This window comes from Aplysia californica, unplaced genomic scaffold (assembly GCF_000002075.1).
Source record: "Aplysia californica isolate F4 #8 unplaced genomic scaffold, AplCal3.0 scaffold00194, whole genome shotgun sequence".
NCBI lineage: Eukaryota > Metazoa > Mollusca > Gastropoda > Aplysiida > Aplysiidae > Aplysia > Aplysia californica.
In genome coordinates this window covers 66447-82821 of record NW_004797464.1, presented here as the reverse complement: position 1 = coordinate 82821, position 16375 = coordinate 66447, and the positions used below count along the sequence as shown (strand labels likewise).

Here is a 16375-nt window from a genome sequence, read left to right as displayed (position 1 = left end):
TACTGCTGGCGGTTCTCGACACACAGTGCCGGGAACGGACCAGCAAGAAGTTCCGCCGTTACCACCCAGCACTATACAATAATTGTATCCCAGGTGTCGTTCGGCGGGTTCACCAAGGTCAGCACTGAGCACTCGAAAGTGAAACTGAAATAGAATCCAGTGTATCCGCACGTTAAGACAGACAGTCAAACAGATAGAAACAACTATGAGGGAAAAGTAAAGACGCAGGACCTACCAGTGGCGCCCTCCAACCACCCGCCAATTAAAAGGCCAGGCAATGTGACATGCGGATAACTTTAGAACGACAGATGTACGTCACTGGCCGATTTTTATAGTAACAGCCATCTTGTTTGATGTCATTGAGGGATTCCCACTTTGTTGTCGTTCACGGAGGCAACAGGACCACAAAGCACTATTACAGTATTTTTAAAGCCTGTAGCTTACAGTGGCGTGGTCGTGGAGTGGTTAGTGCGCTTGTCTCCAAAGCAGAAAGTCCAGGTTCGAGCCTCGGTTCGGCCACATTATTTTTTTTTCGCCCCCTCCTGCCCACCCAAATGTAATGGGTATCTGACTTCAAGTTGGGGAAGTAAAAGACTAGTTTTTAAATAAAAAATTTGTAGGAAAATTATCAATTTTTAAAATGTTTTTTAATCCATCAAAGTCACGACATCACATGCTTTTTCAGTTATCTTTTTTTTTAAATTCTTTTTTTTTTAAAATTAGTCCTTTACTTCCCAACTCGAAGTCAGGTACCCATTGCAGGTGGGTGGAGCCAAACCGAGGCTCGAACCTGGACTTTCTGCTTTGGAGACAAGCGCACTAACCACTCCGCCACCACGCCACTATAAGCTACAGGCTTTAACAATACTGCAATAGTGCTTAATTGCGGTCGTGTTGCCACCGTGAACGACAACAAAGCGGGAATCCCTCAAAGACGTCAAACAAGATGGCTGTTACTATAAATATCGGCCAATGGCGTACATCTGTCGTTCTAAAGTTATCTGCATGTGGCAATGAGTGAGTGGTCTCTGAAGGCCTGATCGCTGACAAGAATAGGCCTATGAATTAAAAGACCTCAGTAGGAACAACGGCAATCACACATTATATCACTAAAGCCTCGGTATACACTACAGTTTTACATAACATTTTAGAGGGGAAAGGGGCGAGGTAAATGTAGAAAAAGAAGACTAAATCTTATACTAAAAAAATCCCCAAGATGTCTCGAAATCACCAAAATGTGACTCCACTATTTTCCCCCGGCAGTCTTCATTTGTGAGGCATCGTTATGAAATCAAGCGCTCATCCAAATAACGAAATTTTTAAAAACTGTATTTTTCTGGAAGTTGAGCAATTAAAAAATAATTTTTTGGGGCAACTTGCCTTTCTTTTTCGGCAAAACGTCTTTAACATCCAAATATATAAAAGCACATTTTCTGTGTGAATTTTACTGGAAAAACGCAGATCAAAGGCATACAAAATATAAATTTGCAGTTTTCAAAGGCATTCAAGCTTCGGAAGTCACGAAACTTGGGCCGCCTTTTTTTCTTTATTCTTACCTCTGACACCAGGCGACCCCTACCTCCTCTAGATCTAATCACAAATATATCAACTTCTATTAAAGACAGGTATAGGTACTTTTTCATCAAAAGCAAGACAAATTAAAAAGATTTTAAAGACGAAACCGTACCAATAACTCCATAATCCCAAAAATTGACGAGCGCTTAATTCCATCGCATGGTGACATATCTGGATTACAAGTATCAGTTATTTTTCGCTGTGGCCGGGGATAGAAAGAAGGGTCACTATCTATGCTATTTCGACATCAAATTCCGTAACATTTAATACAAAACTTCCCTCATTTACAATCTACATTCGTTTGCTAGTACTTCAAGGGAAGGGTTGTATAGTGGAAGGTGTACAACTTATGTTATATTAATAGATCTATGTGATTTTAACAATTGGCAAACAGTAAACTGGCGATGATTCTCTCAGGCCCTAATAATCGACTCAGGTGCATTTAAGTGTTTCTTTCTCGTGTAATACTATCCTAAAGCACGAAAGATTTGATCATTCGCAATAAGTGAGGATTGTTCGAGAAGATTTAGTTGGCATAACCCTATAGAAGATTCTTTTCAGTTCAGACAAGTGAGCGTTTTGGCCTGCTGGTAGTTTTCTTGCAAATACAAAGAAGAAAAATATTTGGGATTAAATTTTCTTTTGGTTTACTGCAGTTTTCAGATTAACTGTTTTTGGTTTAGGCAGACTCCCCTATACATAATATAATATAAAATATCAAGAAATGTATTTTTAAATAAGTAATGGAAAATTTGCACATGAAAACGAGATACATAATAGGCCTATATTGCTTTTTGGAATTACTTGAGACTATAATCATTGAACCAGATCACCCGTTTACTCATTTTTCAAGGGATAAATATTAAGAGTTAGCTTTCCCAAGGCCAAAAGACCTTCAAGCTTTTCCTACTTGACTAAAATTCCCAACTGGCCCTTGACTAGATTTGTCTAACTTATTTTAATCACACCCCCCCCCCCCTTTCCAAATTTCCAAACCCCGCCACGCGGAACTGGTAAACTAAATAGTAATATTTATTATTATTATTATTATTATTATTATTATAATTATATTATTATTAGTAGTAGTATATTATGATTATTATCATATTATTCTCATTATTATTATTATATTATTATTATTATTATTATTTTATTATATTTATATAGTGCTCAACCCCAATTAAAGCAGCCTACACAGACTCTGCAAGAGTGCTTTAAAATACAATTCATTCATGTAGTAACATACTAGGTCCTATAATCAGTTCTTGTATTCTGACCAAAATAAAATATCTCTGAACATTTATCTCATTAATTTAAAATCAGAAATGACTTTAGCAGACATTTGAAAGAATTGATCTCTCTTAAACTACTTGATATGAGAAAAGCATTCCAAATCTTGGACCTTGATATTCAAATGCCCTTTCACGCAATGTATAAAGTTTCATAAATGGTAAAAGAAATTTACTTTAGTCAGCTGACGACCTTAAACGAGGTTACGAGTTGGATCAGCACAATTTCAACAGATTTTATATAAAAATATAATGCGCATTATAATATCATTCAAGAATTTATGACAGAAAGTGTCCAAATTGGACATCATGGGGAAATCAGGCGATTATCAAAAATGTGTCAGGACGCAGTGGAATCAGGCGCTCGTCAATTTTTGGGCAAGTAGAGTTATTGGTATCATCTGAAAGCTGATTTATTTGCATTACTGTGGATGAAATAAACATTCATTCATCATGAAGAGAACTCAAAATATTAGCGATCGAAGGTCATTTGGTTTCGGTGGACAATTTACAAGAAAATGGCCGCCAAAGTTTTATACCTCCAACAGCTAATATATAAAAGAAGGTTGAGCCCCAAAAAAAAATTCTGTAAAAATGTCCAAACTGGCGGGAAAATGCCTGTTTCTCCAATTTCTGTATTTTGACGAGCGCCTGATTTCACCACACTGCCTCACCAATACAGTCCAGTCCATTTATAATATCAAAATAGAGTCCAGGTAACAGCCTGTGCTATTACAGGGACTTGGATATATAACAGTGATAAATCAAATCCCCGGGTTTTTTTTACTAAAAGATAAGTGAAAGTAATATGAACCTGGCTATATCAGGGTTCAATTTGTGCAGATTCGGAAAAAACAGTGATCTTTCAGTGCATGAACTTGCTTTTGATCCATCAAATTATTAAAATTTGTCTCAACCAAGAGATTTCACCTGTTTGTATGATGGCTTGCAGAAACACAAACTTTCAAACACATAACCCCCCACCCCCCAAAGTGTTGGGGTCAGTTATCGATTCTGTCTCAGTGTCAGCAAAACAGCCCACTGGAAAAGGATCTGCAGTAATCGAATAGTAAGCTGACGGTGCAATGATACTGGCAGAAATTTCCCTTGATAATGGTTATAACAACACTTGCTTAAGACAGGGAAAAACTGACGGTCCCGTCTGTCCTGTTACATCTGAGTTCATGAAATCGAAGAAACTGAACATTTTCCTCCCGTTGGGCAATTCTTATCAAATTTTTTGTTTAAGGTCTAACAATCATCTTTTTATGTCCTTCAAAAACATAACATACCAACATGTGGATTTAGCTAAAATCGTTGAGCAAAGGCACACATAAATGTCTTTTTACATTTTCCAAAGATACTCAAGCTTAAACATTTTACTTGTGACAACAGCAGGCAATCCCCACTTCCTCCTTTAATCACATATATATATATATATATATATCTCGTCTTCTAGTCTAGTCAAGAAAGATCATGGATATTTACTTCATCAGAAGCAAGGCAAATGGTATTATTTTACTCATGGTCCCATCTCAAGCTCAGATATTCTAAAGCACTTTTCTTGTTCATTTTTATCTGCTTTACACAAATTTTGACTTTATATCCACTGATAAGTTACGAGATGGGTGGATATTCTTTATACGAACTACAATTGAGAGGAATTCCATGATGAGAAACCACTGTGAAACAGGAGAAGAATAGAGGGTTAGAGTTTAGACGAACTACAATTGGGAGGAATTCCATGATGAGAAACCACTGTGATACTCAGAAACAGGAGAAGAATAAAGGGTTAGAGTTTGTGTTTAAGGGTTTCAGGTAAGGGAAGGGGTACGAGTTGGGTCAGGGTTAGAGTTAAATTTCTTGATCTATATTGGACTTGTTTGGGAGGTCGATTTATGAAAGTCCTTAGTATTCCTTACAATTGGACCAAATGTATACTAGTAGTAATATTTGACTTGTTTTTAACAATATGGAGGGGGGGGGGGGGGGATGGCATGCTCCGCTGGCTTAAAAAAAATCTGGTCCCCCAAAAGCCCCCCCCCCCCCAGGTATTTCACCATTTGATGTTTTACACTTTAGTTTATAATATCTTCTTGAAAATAGTTGATTTGTGAGGGTTTTTGTGGCCATGTGGTTGATCTGCCACAAAAGTTACTGCAGTGAATTAGTTCCCAAAACAGTGCATCTGCAAGCGGGTCTAAAGGTAAAAATTTACCAGCAAATGCCATAGAATGACTCCACACACCCAAAACCTGACGAGAGCCTGATTCCATCACGTCACGACACATATTTTAATGGTAAAAATATTGCCATGCTATTCAGTACTATTATAGTGTGGTCAAAAATTTGTGACGTAACTTATCCTCAAGTATCTTTTTAAAGGGTGAATCAATGTTAGATCCATATTTTGCATAGCAGTGTATCAATTGCCTTTACTTAAAATTAAAATTTTCCACAACAATGGAGGCTAGTTTAAAAAACTTATCTTCATTAATTTATATATATATATATATTTTATATATATTCAGGGGCGGCTCGTGGGGCTAAAAAGTGGGCGGGCACAATTAAGCTATGGCAGGTTGAAGATAGTCAAGGGCATAGTAAATTGATTGTCGTTTTGATTTCTAGAACTAAATCTGTTTGTTAGCTTAACATCAGCTTCTTCATCCTGCATTGGAATTGAATACTCAAGTAATAAATTTCACCACTCCACTACGAAACCATTCAAAGTTACAACTCACATGACGCAGGACGATGACTTAACTCTTTTCCTACCAGGCCAAAATCCACCACTGGCCCAGGGCTTTTCCCTGACCTATTTTTACGTCCCTACCCCACCACAGGAAAATGTCAAAACATCCAAATCACGGTGTCACTTTTTGCCCGATTCTGTTACCTTTAGTTAGCGTGACTCAGCAGCCCGTCGGAGCTCCCCGGCTCGGGGTCACGGGGTTAATGAGCCCTGAAGCGACTTTGCCGGTGTCGGTTAGAAAGTTCGCATTTTTGACTATGTTTAACACGATATAACTTCTTCCCCGTCCCGCACAGCAAACCATTACACGAATGTACTAAAAGCTCAATGTTTTGAGATTTATTCTGCGATAGAATGGTTAATTTCTGTGCCTTAGTTTTTGTTTTAGACAAGTGTTTGTAGAGTACCCAATTTGTCTTATTTTAGTTACAAACTTATGAATAAATGGTTGTTAATTTTTAAAAAGCACGACAGATCTGTCCAAAATCCGAGTTAAACTGACTATGTGACTATGAATATCATGTCTTTTACCAAGAGAAATCTTAAATCTGCGCGAGTAGTAATAGTAAAGTTATAAGAGAAGAAAGATGCACATCTGCATTTTTTAACTAAAGATGATTAGCGTTGTTAGCTCTTATTTTACTGTCAAACAAGAGAAAGTTACTCTGTGGTTGTTCATGAATCATGCTGTGTCTGTGGCAGCCTGCATACAACTAAAAAGATATAATATAAGCCATTAAAGAAATCCACAAAACCGTGTAAATACATGTAAACTTCTTGTATGGAATAGAAATAAAGACAGCTAACACATTCATTCTTAGTTTTTGTGTCGGAAATAAGCGCGGACATAATTATGAATGTAAAGAAATCAGTCACAATGTCAGTTATTGCAAAAGGTCATAGAAACGAAAAATAAAGCTGGAAAAGTCTGGTGCTGATTCAGTGTCCCTGGAAAGCTAGAAATTATTCTTATAACCCAATTACAAGCAGACATCCCTATTATTCACTCAACTTACAAAACCTAGACTTAGCGTTTTAAGAAAAGTAAGGAATTTCGGAAGTGTAACAGATACTGTTCGTGTATTACATTGAAGATGTATTCTGGCTCTAAAATTGATTTGTACTTTTCACAGAGAAACTTCATGGTAACTTTTATACGCTTTCGAGAAAATATGCGAATATTAACGATTATATTAGACACATAAAGTTGTATTTGGAGGAATTACTTCATAGCAAACTGTGTGCCCGATGGATAAAGTTGCAAAATTACAGCTTTCCATTATATGCGCAGATACCATCTTTTCTGCGTATCTGCACTAATGCTAATGCTATGTCGTTCGAGGCCTTTTTTTATATTGATTTTTTTTCATTCACACTAGTCCAAAAAAAAATTGCAATTTAGCATTGCCAACTCCAGCGCGTCTAACGAAATAACCAGACAAGTTACAATGTCCGTTCTTTTTTGAGTCTCAAGAGCAGAAATGCATGCTTTGGGTGCACTAAATGAGAATTACCATAAATACAAGGATGCACCTAAAATTATAAGTTGAAAAGTACCAAAAATTATGTTGGCCCAGACAGAGCGGCGACAGGGAGCTGACCCCCGTGACCTCGACGTGATAAGGCACCCGGCGGGGAACCCCCCGCGACAACTAAAATTCCACTGCCAGAGCGCCAAGGAGATTAAAAGTAATGGAGGATGCTCTGTGGGCGGCACCGCACGCCTGATAGTGATAGGAGCCCTCTCTCGCGGCGGAACTGTGGGCTACCTGTGCTGCGCAAATGCCCGACTCAGGCACTGAAATCTAGATAAGAAAGAAGGTTTTATTCCGAGGTCCTTGAGATTAGGCAAGTCAATTAGTAAAAATGCCTTGCATCTGTGTTGTATTTAAGTGTAAGAACCGATATGATGCTGCAGTGGACCGAAGTTTTCACAGTTAAGTTGTTTTCCTTTAAAAAAATTTGAATGAAAGTGTTTCAATGCCCCCAGCAACACAACTTAAATCATTAATATTCATAAGAGGCTGGCTCCGGCGCTACATGCCAAGGCCAACCCAGGCTGAAAGGGATACAACACCCCAGCACAAAGACCGAGATACTCAATTTTTAAAAAGTATTCTTATTCATAAATATAAATAATTATTAGGTGTATATATATATTTAATTATTATATGTGTGTATGTACATACATATTATACATTTTAATTAAATATATTGCTTTCCTTTGTGTGTGCAAATTAGATGCTACTGTAGTCTAAATGTAGATATCTAGAGGCTCCATTAGAATATGAAATCAATACTCAACAACAATAATGATGGATATTTTCTATGTTAAAGAAACACCAAACCATATCAGATGAGGGGAGAGGATAGGGTGGGGTGGATAAGACTTAGAGTCTTGTTAGATAGAACGAATCTCGGTTTAATTCTATTGTCATAGTCTTCACCTAAGATCCCACAATCAATAATTCCGGTTCACTTAAGATTCTGCTGCTAAAAAATAAACCAAACAGAGCAACAACAAATTTTACTACACAAGAGTCATCACTAAGATAAATTATCCCCCCCCCCCCCCCCCCCAGGAGTGTAATAAGGGACTAAAAACGCTGCTCTCTATATCATACTTTACTGAACAAAACAAAAAACACTTCAAAGGTTATCCACGCTCATGCATGCGATCACACCTCCAAGGATGCTGTTATCTCTTTTTTTTTTTTTTTAATATTTGAAATCATTGTGCGCTACACTTTGTGAAAAAAAGGAAACAAAATTATTGTAATCAATAATATGATTATTTATAGACCAAGACATACTGTTAGCAATCAAATAAAGCTGGCATCGACCCTCTTTTGTGTCCGCTATTCCTTACACATAAAGTTAGTTATGGCACACGCCTAGAATCATGCAATCATACATCTTAAATTCAGTTTTAAAGTATATTTTTATTCATTTCTTATAATTAATATTTTAGCTCAAGATTATCTTTATAATTTGGTATGTTTGATAATTTTATGTTACTCGGACAAGTTTTTTTCTTATTTTACACATCTTTTTGATTTTTAAACTAGATTATAACATAAAACTCTTAAAGAATTGAACAGTCCGTATCACACACATAATTTATTTTTTTTCTCCCTGTCATTATCCGTCAGCCCGTCAGTTGATCACAATCTCTCTCTCTCTCTCTCTGTCTCTCTCTCTCTGTCTCTCACTGTCTCTCTCTCTGTCTCTCTCTCTCTCTCTCTGCCTGCCTGCCTGCCTGCCTGCCTCTCTCTGTCTGTCTGTCTGTCTGTCTGTCTGTCTGTCTGTCTGTCTGTCTGTCTGTCTCTCTCTCTCTCTCTCTCTCTCTCTCTCTCTCTCTCTCTCTCTCTCTCTCTCTCTTTTTCTTTCTCTCTCTCTCTCTTTTATTTAATTTTTCCCATTCTCCTTCCTCCCTTCCCAAGGCCCGCCCCTCCTCTTTCATCCCAGCCCCATCCCCTCTTCCTTGCGAGCATTCCCCACCCTGCCAACCCCCACAACGTGGCCCAGCCCGATGAAATTCTATATAAAGAAATGCCACAGTTCGTGATTTAGCCCACAGTCGGCCGCCATATTTGACCCCCACCGCCGCCTACTGCTCGTGGCGTTGCGAAGAGAGAGAGGAAGCTCCATTAGTTCTAAACTCAATGCAGTGCGCCGAGAAATAAACACACACAAACCATATCTTATGGCCCATCAAACTGAAGGTTAAAAAATAATCTATCAGATGGTGATACAATATTGAAGATTTATTCCAATTATATTACTTTGGGGGTTCTAAAAGTGATTATGCAATATTGAAGGTGTCGTATGAAATTAACAATTTTCCAGCTTTGAAAGGTCATTTATATAACTAAAAAAGTACAACAACAGCATCATTCAAACTTCCCAGGTAGGTTGCCTCAAGTAATGCGAAGAAATGCTGAAAGTTATGTAAGTGTACCTAATATAGTAGTGAAAGTATGAGACATATACTGAAGTCAGGGGAGCACTTATTTTCCTCATATTTATGTTTCGAAGGGGACAAAAAAAGCGCTGAAATGACTAAAAATCGTCTGCCAATGCAATATTTTCTTTCGTATCTGCTAACAGGAAGTCGAGAACGAGGAAGAAGTAGAAGCTAACAGGAAGTCTATTCTATTATTTTGAAAACGTGGATCGGCTGAGAATTTTGTATCTTTTCATTACTGGATTGGAATAGATAGCGAGCCACTCGAGCCGTATTTTGCGGGTCTCGATCCAGCGAGGCCAGGTCCGCGAGCCGCAAAATGCGGCTCGTGGTAGGGAAAGTGTTAAGCATGTCACGTTCACCTCCCTCGGGTTCACGGTAAAAGAGTCGCTTAAAATAGTGGCAAGAAAATGAACCAATCACAATTCACATGAGCACTCCGCTGAATTGTTCCGGGGATCACATAATTTGGCATAGAATGTGTGTGTCTATCACAGAGAGTGTGCAGTCTATCGCATTTATTTTTAGACTGCCTGCAGTGGGCTATGTTTCGTGGGTGCACATTTGAGATGTGCCGCCTTAAAAAATTAAAGTACCGCTAAACTCGCTACGAGTGTCGTTATCGCTTGAGTTATCCCAAATACCGATTTATAGGTCAGGTTACCACTGTTGAATATCATGTTTAGTTTAAGCGAGTGGACTTAGGCATGGCATAGTAGATGTTTTACGGCGCTTTTGACACAGAAATGACAGTTAAGGACCTTGTTTTGAAATAATATTTATTGGCTAGTGTTTGTTTCTGACTTCTTTTATTTCATGTTTGAGGATGCTTTTCATACAGAACATTAAAAAATTTTGGGCGGCACTGCACGACTATTCTCTATGGACGAATATTATATATATACATATCTATAAAGGTATAAAATTCTACAAAATATCCTTCGCAGAGAAACTGGAACTGTTCCCAGCACCGCTTCTCATACACATTTTGCTTACGCATGGCTTTGTCAGTCGTCACAGCTCACCAATGACAATTTTTGGTGTCAAAACCAGTTACAAGAAATTAATTTTATAGCAACACTTTTGCACTAAAAGTTCTCAAAATATGCGTTCAATAAAGATTCTTGCGATAAGAAAAAAATGACGGACTTGTTTTAAAAGCGATATTGACCCATCTAAACATTTTAAAATCAGTAAGGCCCATATATTAGAGACTACCCACTGGGATTTTTTTACGAAGTGACTATTTCTCAGAACGCTCTGGTAAATAAACCTAATCTCTATATTTTCTCCGAACGGTTTCTGTTCTTGAAATTTTTGGTTATTAGTTATTTGGGGGAGTTCGGCGTCATCTTTCATTCTGCCATTCTCTCATTCTGCGAGAACTGGGAAGAATTGCTTTTTATGCATTGAATTCAATTTCCAGAGCTGAAAGATTTTTAGCATGTCTGATTATTCAGATACTTCAATTGTGGTTGGGGCAAAGTTCCTGATACTTCATTTGGAAATGCGTTCAAAAGGTAGTGCGAGAAAACAAGACTGCTCGACTTTGGCAGTAATTTTCGCAGTCACCCCTAAAACAAAGACTAAAAAAAAAAAACCCTCACGCCCTCCCCTCCCCCCCGGCCACCTCCGTTCAGACCTTACACACACACACACACACACACACACACACACACACACACCCAAACACACACATGCACACACACACACACGGGCCACTCCATTCACATATGACCAAAAAATCTCGAGACCGGAAAAGAGTTCAAGTTTAATTATTTTCCCCGAGCGTTCAGAGAAATAGAGCCAACCATTTTTTTATTAGTAGGGCCTGGCCTATATTAAAATTTATAAAGAATTTTTCTAGAATAGAGCTACCAGGTGTATAAAAAAATATTGATCAGTTCAGATACAAATTGATTAAAGGTAAAGGCCTCCTAGACTATTCTCGCCCCAGTGGGCGTTCACCGTTATAACCAAGGCCAACCAGTGAAGCATTCACCCTGAACCACAGAATTCTACACTGTGATAACAGAATTATAGAATTCTGTGCTGTGAACAAACGTTCTAGATCTATTATTACTGTTAGTGTTAGTGTTAGCCTAAAAGTGTGCAATTTTGTCTTGGAGAAAGAGAGAGAGAGAGTGAGTAGCGCGAGAACTTCGAGGCAAAACAAAATGGCGACCCGCATAGTTCGGCTCGATTCGGAAAGTTAAATAGCCGTAGCATCGTTGTAGACAACCAAATTAATTTAGTTTTCTTTTTTAACATTGTTTTGATCAATTTGATCGTCCACACCGATAGACAGTATTCAGAAAGAGACAGAGAGAGAGAGAAGGGGGAGAAGTAGATCTGCCGTCGTAAGGGAAAACAACGAATGGTCAAAATTTTTCGATTTTTGTATTTTTACATATTTCATAGAGTATTTAATTCTACATCTGATGGTGTAAAAATTTTGGTCATATCCTAATCCGTTGTTGCGTAATTGAAAGTTCGTCGTTTTCCCTTACACTGGCGAGCTCCGAGCCAGGGCTCAGTGTAAGGGAGAACGACGAATGGTCGATCGGTCAAGGATCACTGCTCGTTCGGCGTTGTCCCCTGGTCTCTGCCATTGGGCAAATTCGGCATGGCGACGAATGACAATTGGTCACTGTTGCGTCAGTACAAACATACTAGGTTTTTTTCAAACAAACACAACACCACCCCTCCCCCGGAGTGCCGTCAACCAGGTTTATAAAAATGTATCACTTAGTGTGTCTTTCTGTCTGTCTTCAGGTATTACGCCTATGCTGATTGTGTGAATTGAGAAGAGCAGGTGGGAGAGAGGGGAAAACGGATGGGAACAGGGGGAAAGGGGTGGGAATGGGAGGGTCAAAAATGTATTTAGGGAGAAATTATTAAGACTGCATATTAGCGTCTGCCAGATGTTCACAGACTAACGTCATTTTGTTTGCTGTCCAGTCATTTGACATACCAAATCCCAACGATGGTTATAGTGCCGCAATTTGTCTAGCACATGTCACTGGTCGACATCCTAGAATTACCAAGCAATTAATGACACTGCTTTATGAGAGTAAATTTCTTTGTCCAACTTAAAAAGTGGACGTATTGTGGCGACACTTATTCTTGCTTTACGATTTTTTATGACTTGATGGACGTTACGATCGAGTATAATAATGTCTTGCAGATTCAAACTGTCCTTGTCGATCTCTACTTTGTGGTATGTTTTCCGATCAACTGAATCCTTTATTAAATACAAAGCGTCGCATTACCTCTCCCGTAAGCGTTTGTGATACAGTCTTGTCAGATTGTTACATTTTTTACGAGAAAGTTTGACTTGGCAATGATCTGATCGTTATTGACATTGTAACATTGTTGATCCCTTTGGTCGTGCAGGGAAAATTTTGCAATTAGCGAAAAAAAAAGTAAAACTCGCTTCTGAAGAGAATATATGCAATAAAGAGATATCATGGAGATCACACTTTTGTTCCGAATGAGACAGTTTTAAATCAAGCTGTTGAAAATGTGCGCACATCTGATCTGTACTCTGACTGTGTAGTATTTAACCAAGCGAGGAAGGCAAACGAAGGACGTTTATCCCAGTTACAGTTGGGATATAACAAACACCTAACTATACGTATAATAGCTAGTTTGTATATACGTCTTAATTTTATTTGTAGTAACCAGTACACAGTCATTACTGTCAATAATGCGTCACAACTGACCATCGCCTACTCCCATAACGTTCACGAGTGTAAAGGAGAACGACGAACCGTACCATTCGTCGTTTCCGCGTACATCGCAAGGCTCACCTACGGGTGCGCAGTGTAAAGGAGAACGACGAATGTCGAATAACTTTGCTACTTTTTAACCTAAACCATTCAAACTTTAGAAACTGCTTTATGAACACCTCAGTCAGATATCTGGTGAATTACAGCTTAAAAGAGTGAAAAATAGAAGAGTTATAAAGTGAAAACAGTTTTTGCCTCTCCTGAAAAATTTGCCTTGCTACCTCCGCAGGACCATTCGTCGTTTTCCCTTATGACGGCAGAGATCTTGCGAGAACTTCTGGGCAAAACAAAATGGCGACCCGCGTAGTTCGGCTCGATTCGAAAAGTGAAATAGCCATAGCATCTTTGAAGACGATCAAATTAGCTTACTTTTGTGCTATAAATGTAATTTTTTCTTGGCTTTTATCAATTTGATCATCCACACCAATAGACAGTATTCCAAAATGAGGAAAAACAGGTCTTGTTTCACACTGGGTGAGAATAGCCTACACTGGCAAGTCTCACCCGGGGTGAGAGGTAGATCGTATATTCTCACCCCGGTGAGAATAGCCACTGTGCAAAAGCTGGAGAGTTCGATAGTTGAGGAGATATTTGACAATAAATAATGTAATAAATAATCGAAGTGGCTAGCCGTACTTAAGTACGGCTAGACTGCAAGTCTAGCCGTACTTAGATCTAGGTTTGGCCCTATCGACTCAAGCCTGTTAAGTACACAGGTCTCATTAGATCTAGATCTAGATCTAGTAATTATTCAGGTTCAAATGCATGCAAGTCAGTAAGGCACCTTTTTGTTTTGTCTGAAATACAAATACTTTAGGCATTGCAAACTAAAAATTTCATTTACAATTTAGCCATCAATATTAAGTACGGCTAGCCTGACAGTCTAGCCGTACTTATCTTAGGCCCTATTAACATTAGAAAACAGGAGGTTTAAAATACATGCACTGTCATTTAGGCACCTGGTTTCGTCTCAAATACAAATACTTTAGGTACTGCACACTAAAAAGTATATTTACAATTCAGTAGGCCTATTTTTTGTTAAATGGTCAGTCTAGCCATCATATTAAGAATAAGTACGGCTAGACTGCCAGTCTAGCCGTCATTAAGTACGGCTAGCCTCTTCCTAAATAATAAGTTCTCTTGAATTTTCGACCGCACTGCATGTAGGCCCAATAGATAGCAGTAAATTTTGTTAATCAGAACGAGAAACTTACAGTTGATCGTGGCTACAGAGCAAGACTAGAACGACATCGATGTTCGACAGGTCACTTTCGTTCGTCTTCTATCACTCTGTTCTTCAATCACTGTGCGTTGCGTGCTCCTGCACTGCTCAGTCTTCGAAGTCTGAGACAGACCTTTCTGGAAACTTTTCACTGCAAGTCACGTCGAAAGTTTTCTTGAGAGCCCGACAGCCAAAAACTGCAAGCAATGGGCCTAATGCAACCGGGCGGGTTGATCTTCGGCTTGAATATAATGTCCTCCTCTGACATATAGGCTAGGTCAATCTAGCCTGGCCTAGACAAGGCTAGCCTAGATCAAGATACCTGCATTCTCTTACCCTGCAAGCTGTTGTGCGCAGTGCGCAGAAGACTGCGCTGCGTACTGCGTACCAAACGAGATTTCCCAAGAAAACATGTTCTTGACCCATAGATCTAATAATAGCCTAGTGTTGTAGAGGCCGGATCGGGAAAACCACGAATTACATTTTCGATAAAAATAGATGACATGGGCTATTTAGAGCCAAGACGGATTAATCCGGATTAGAGTTAGTCTTCGGTAGTGCTGGGCGGCTAGGTTACCGATTATTGAAAGCTAGGAATAGTAGATTAGTAGGAACCCCAATTACTTACTTTCTAATGATGTGATTTCCCCCGATGGTTACCTGGTTGGCTCCAAACATCTTCAGGATTTAGGATAACCATGATTTAGGAACACTAAGAAGCATCAATTTTAATTTTTCAAAAATAAATTCTTTCTTTAAAAAGCAGAAGATTTTAATGATAAAAGTAACTGGCAACCGTTGGTTACTTCCGTAGCTTTAATCGAGGGAATCGGTTCTGGAATCGACTCTTCGCCCTGCTCTAGTCTTCGGTCTCTGGGCTTTGACCAAAGAGCAAGGAGATTAAAAGTAATGGAGGATGCTCTGTGGGCGGCACCGCACGCCTGATAGTGATAGGAGCCCTCTCTCGCGGCGGAACCGTGGGCTACCTGTGCTGCGCGATTGCCCGACTAAGGCACTGAAATCTAGATAAGAAAGAAGGTTTTATTCCGAGGTCCTTCAGATTAGGCAAGTCAATTAGTAAAAATGCCTTGCATCTGTGTTGTATTTAAGTGTAAGAACCGATATGATGCTGCAGTGGACCAAAGTTTTCACAGTTAAGTTGTTTCCCTTTTTAAAAATTTGAATGAAAGTGTTTTTATGCCCCCAGCAACACAATTTAAATCATTAATTCATAAGAGGCTGGCCCCGGCGCTTACATGCCAATGCCAACCCAGGCTGAAAGGGATACAACACCCCAGCAGAAAGACTGAGATACTCAATTTTTAAAAAGTATTCTTATTCATAAATATATATATATATATATATATATATATATATATATATATATATATAATTATTATGTGTGTGTATGTATATACACATTATACATTTTAATTAAAGATATTGCTTTCCTTTGTGTGTGCAAATTGGATGCTACTGTAGTCTAAATGTAGATATCTAGAGGCTCCATTAGAACATGAAATCAATACTCAACAACAATAATGATGAATATTTTCTATGTTAAAGAAACACCAAACCATATCAGATGAGGGGAGAGGGTAGGGTGGGGTGGATAAGAGTTTGAGTCTTGCTAGATAGAACTATACTCGGTTTAATTATATTGTTGTAGTCTTCACTTAAGATCCCACAATCAATAATTCCGGTTCACTTAAGATTCTGCTGTTAAAAAATAAACTAAACAAAGCAACAACAAATTTTTTACTACACAAGAGTCAT

General features: G+C 38.6%; 1 protein-coding gene across 1 annotated transcript in view; it reads right to left on the bottom strand.

Moving 5' to 3' along the window:
• The window catches only part of LOC101844996 (immune-associated nucleotide-binding protein 9), a gene marked incomplete at its 5' end in the record, with an annotated part of 24880 nt that extends 10020 nt beyond the window's left edge, over positions 1-14860 (bottom strand). The window contains 1 exon segment of the mRNA XM_005098809.3: positions 14592-14860.
• Positions 14861-16375: the final 1515 nt, after the last annotated feature.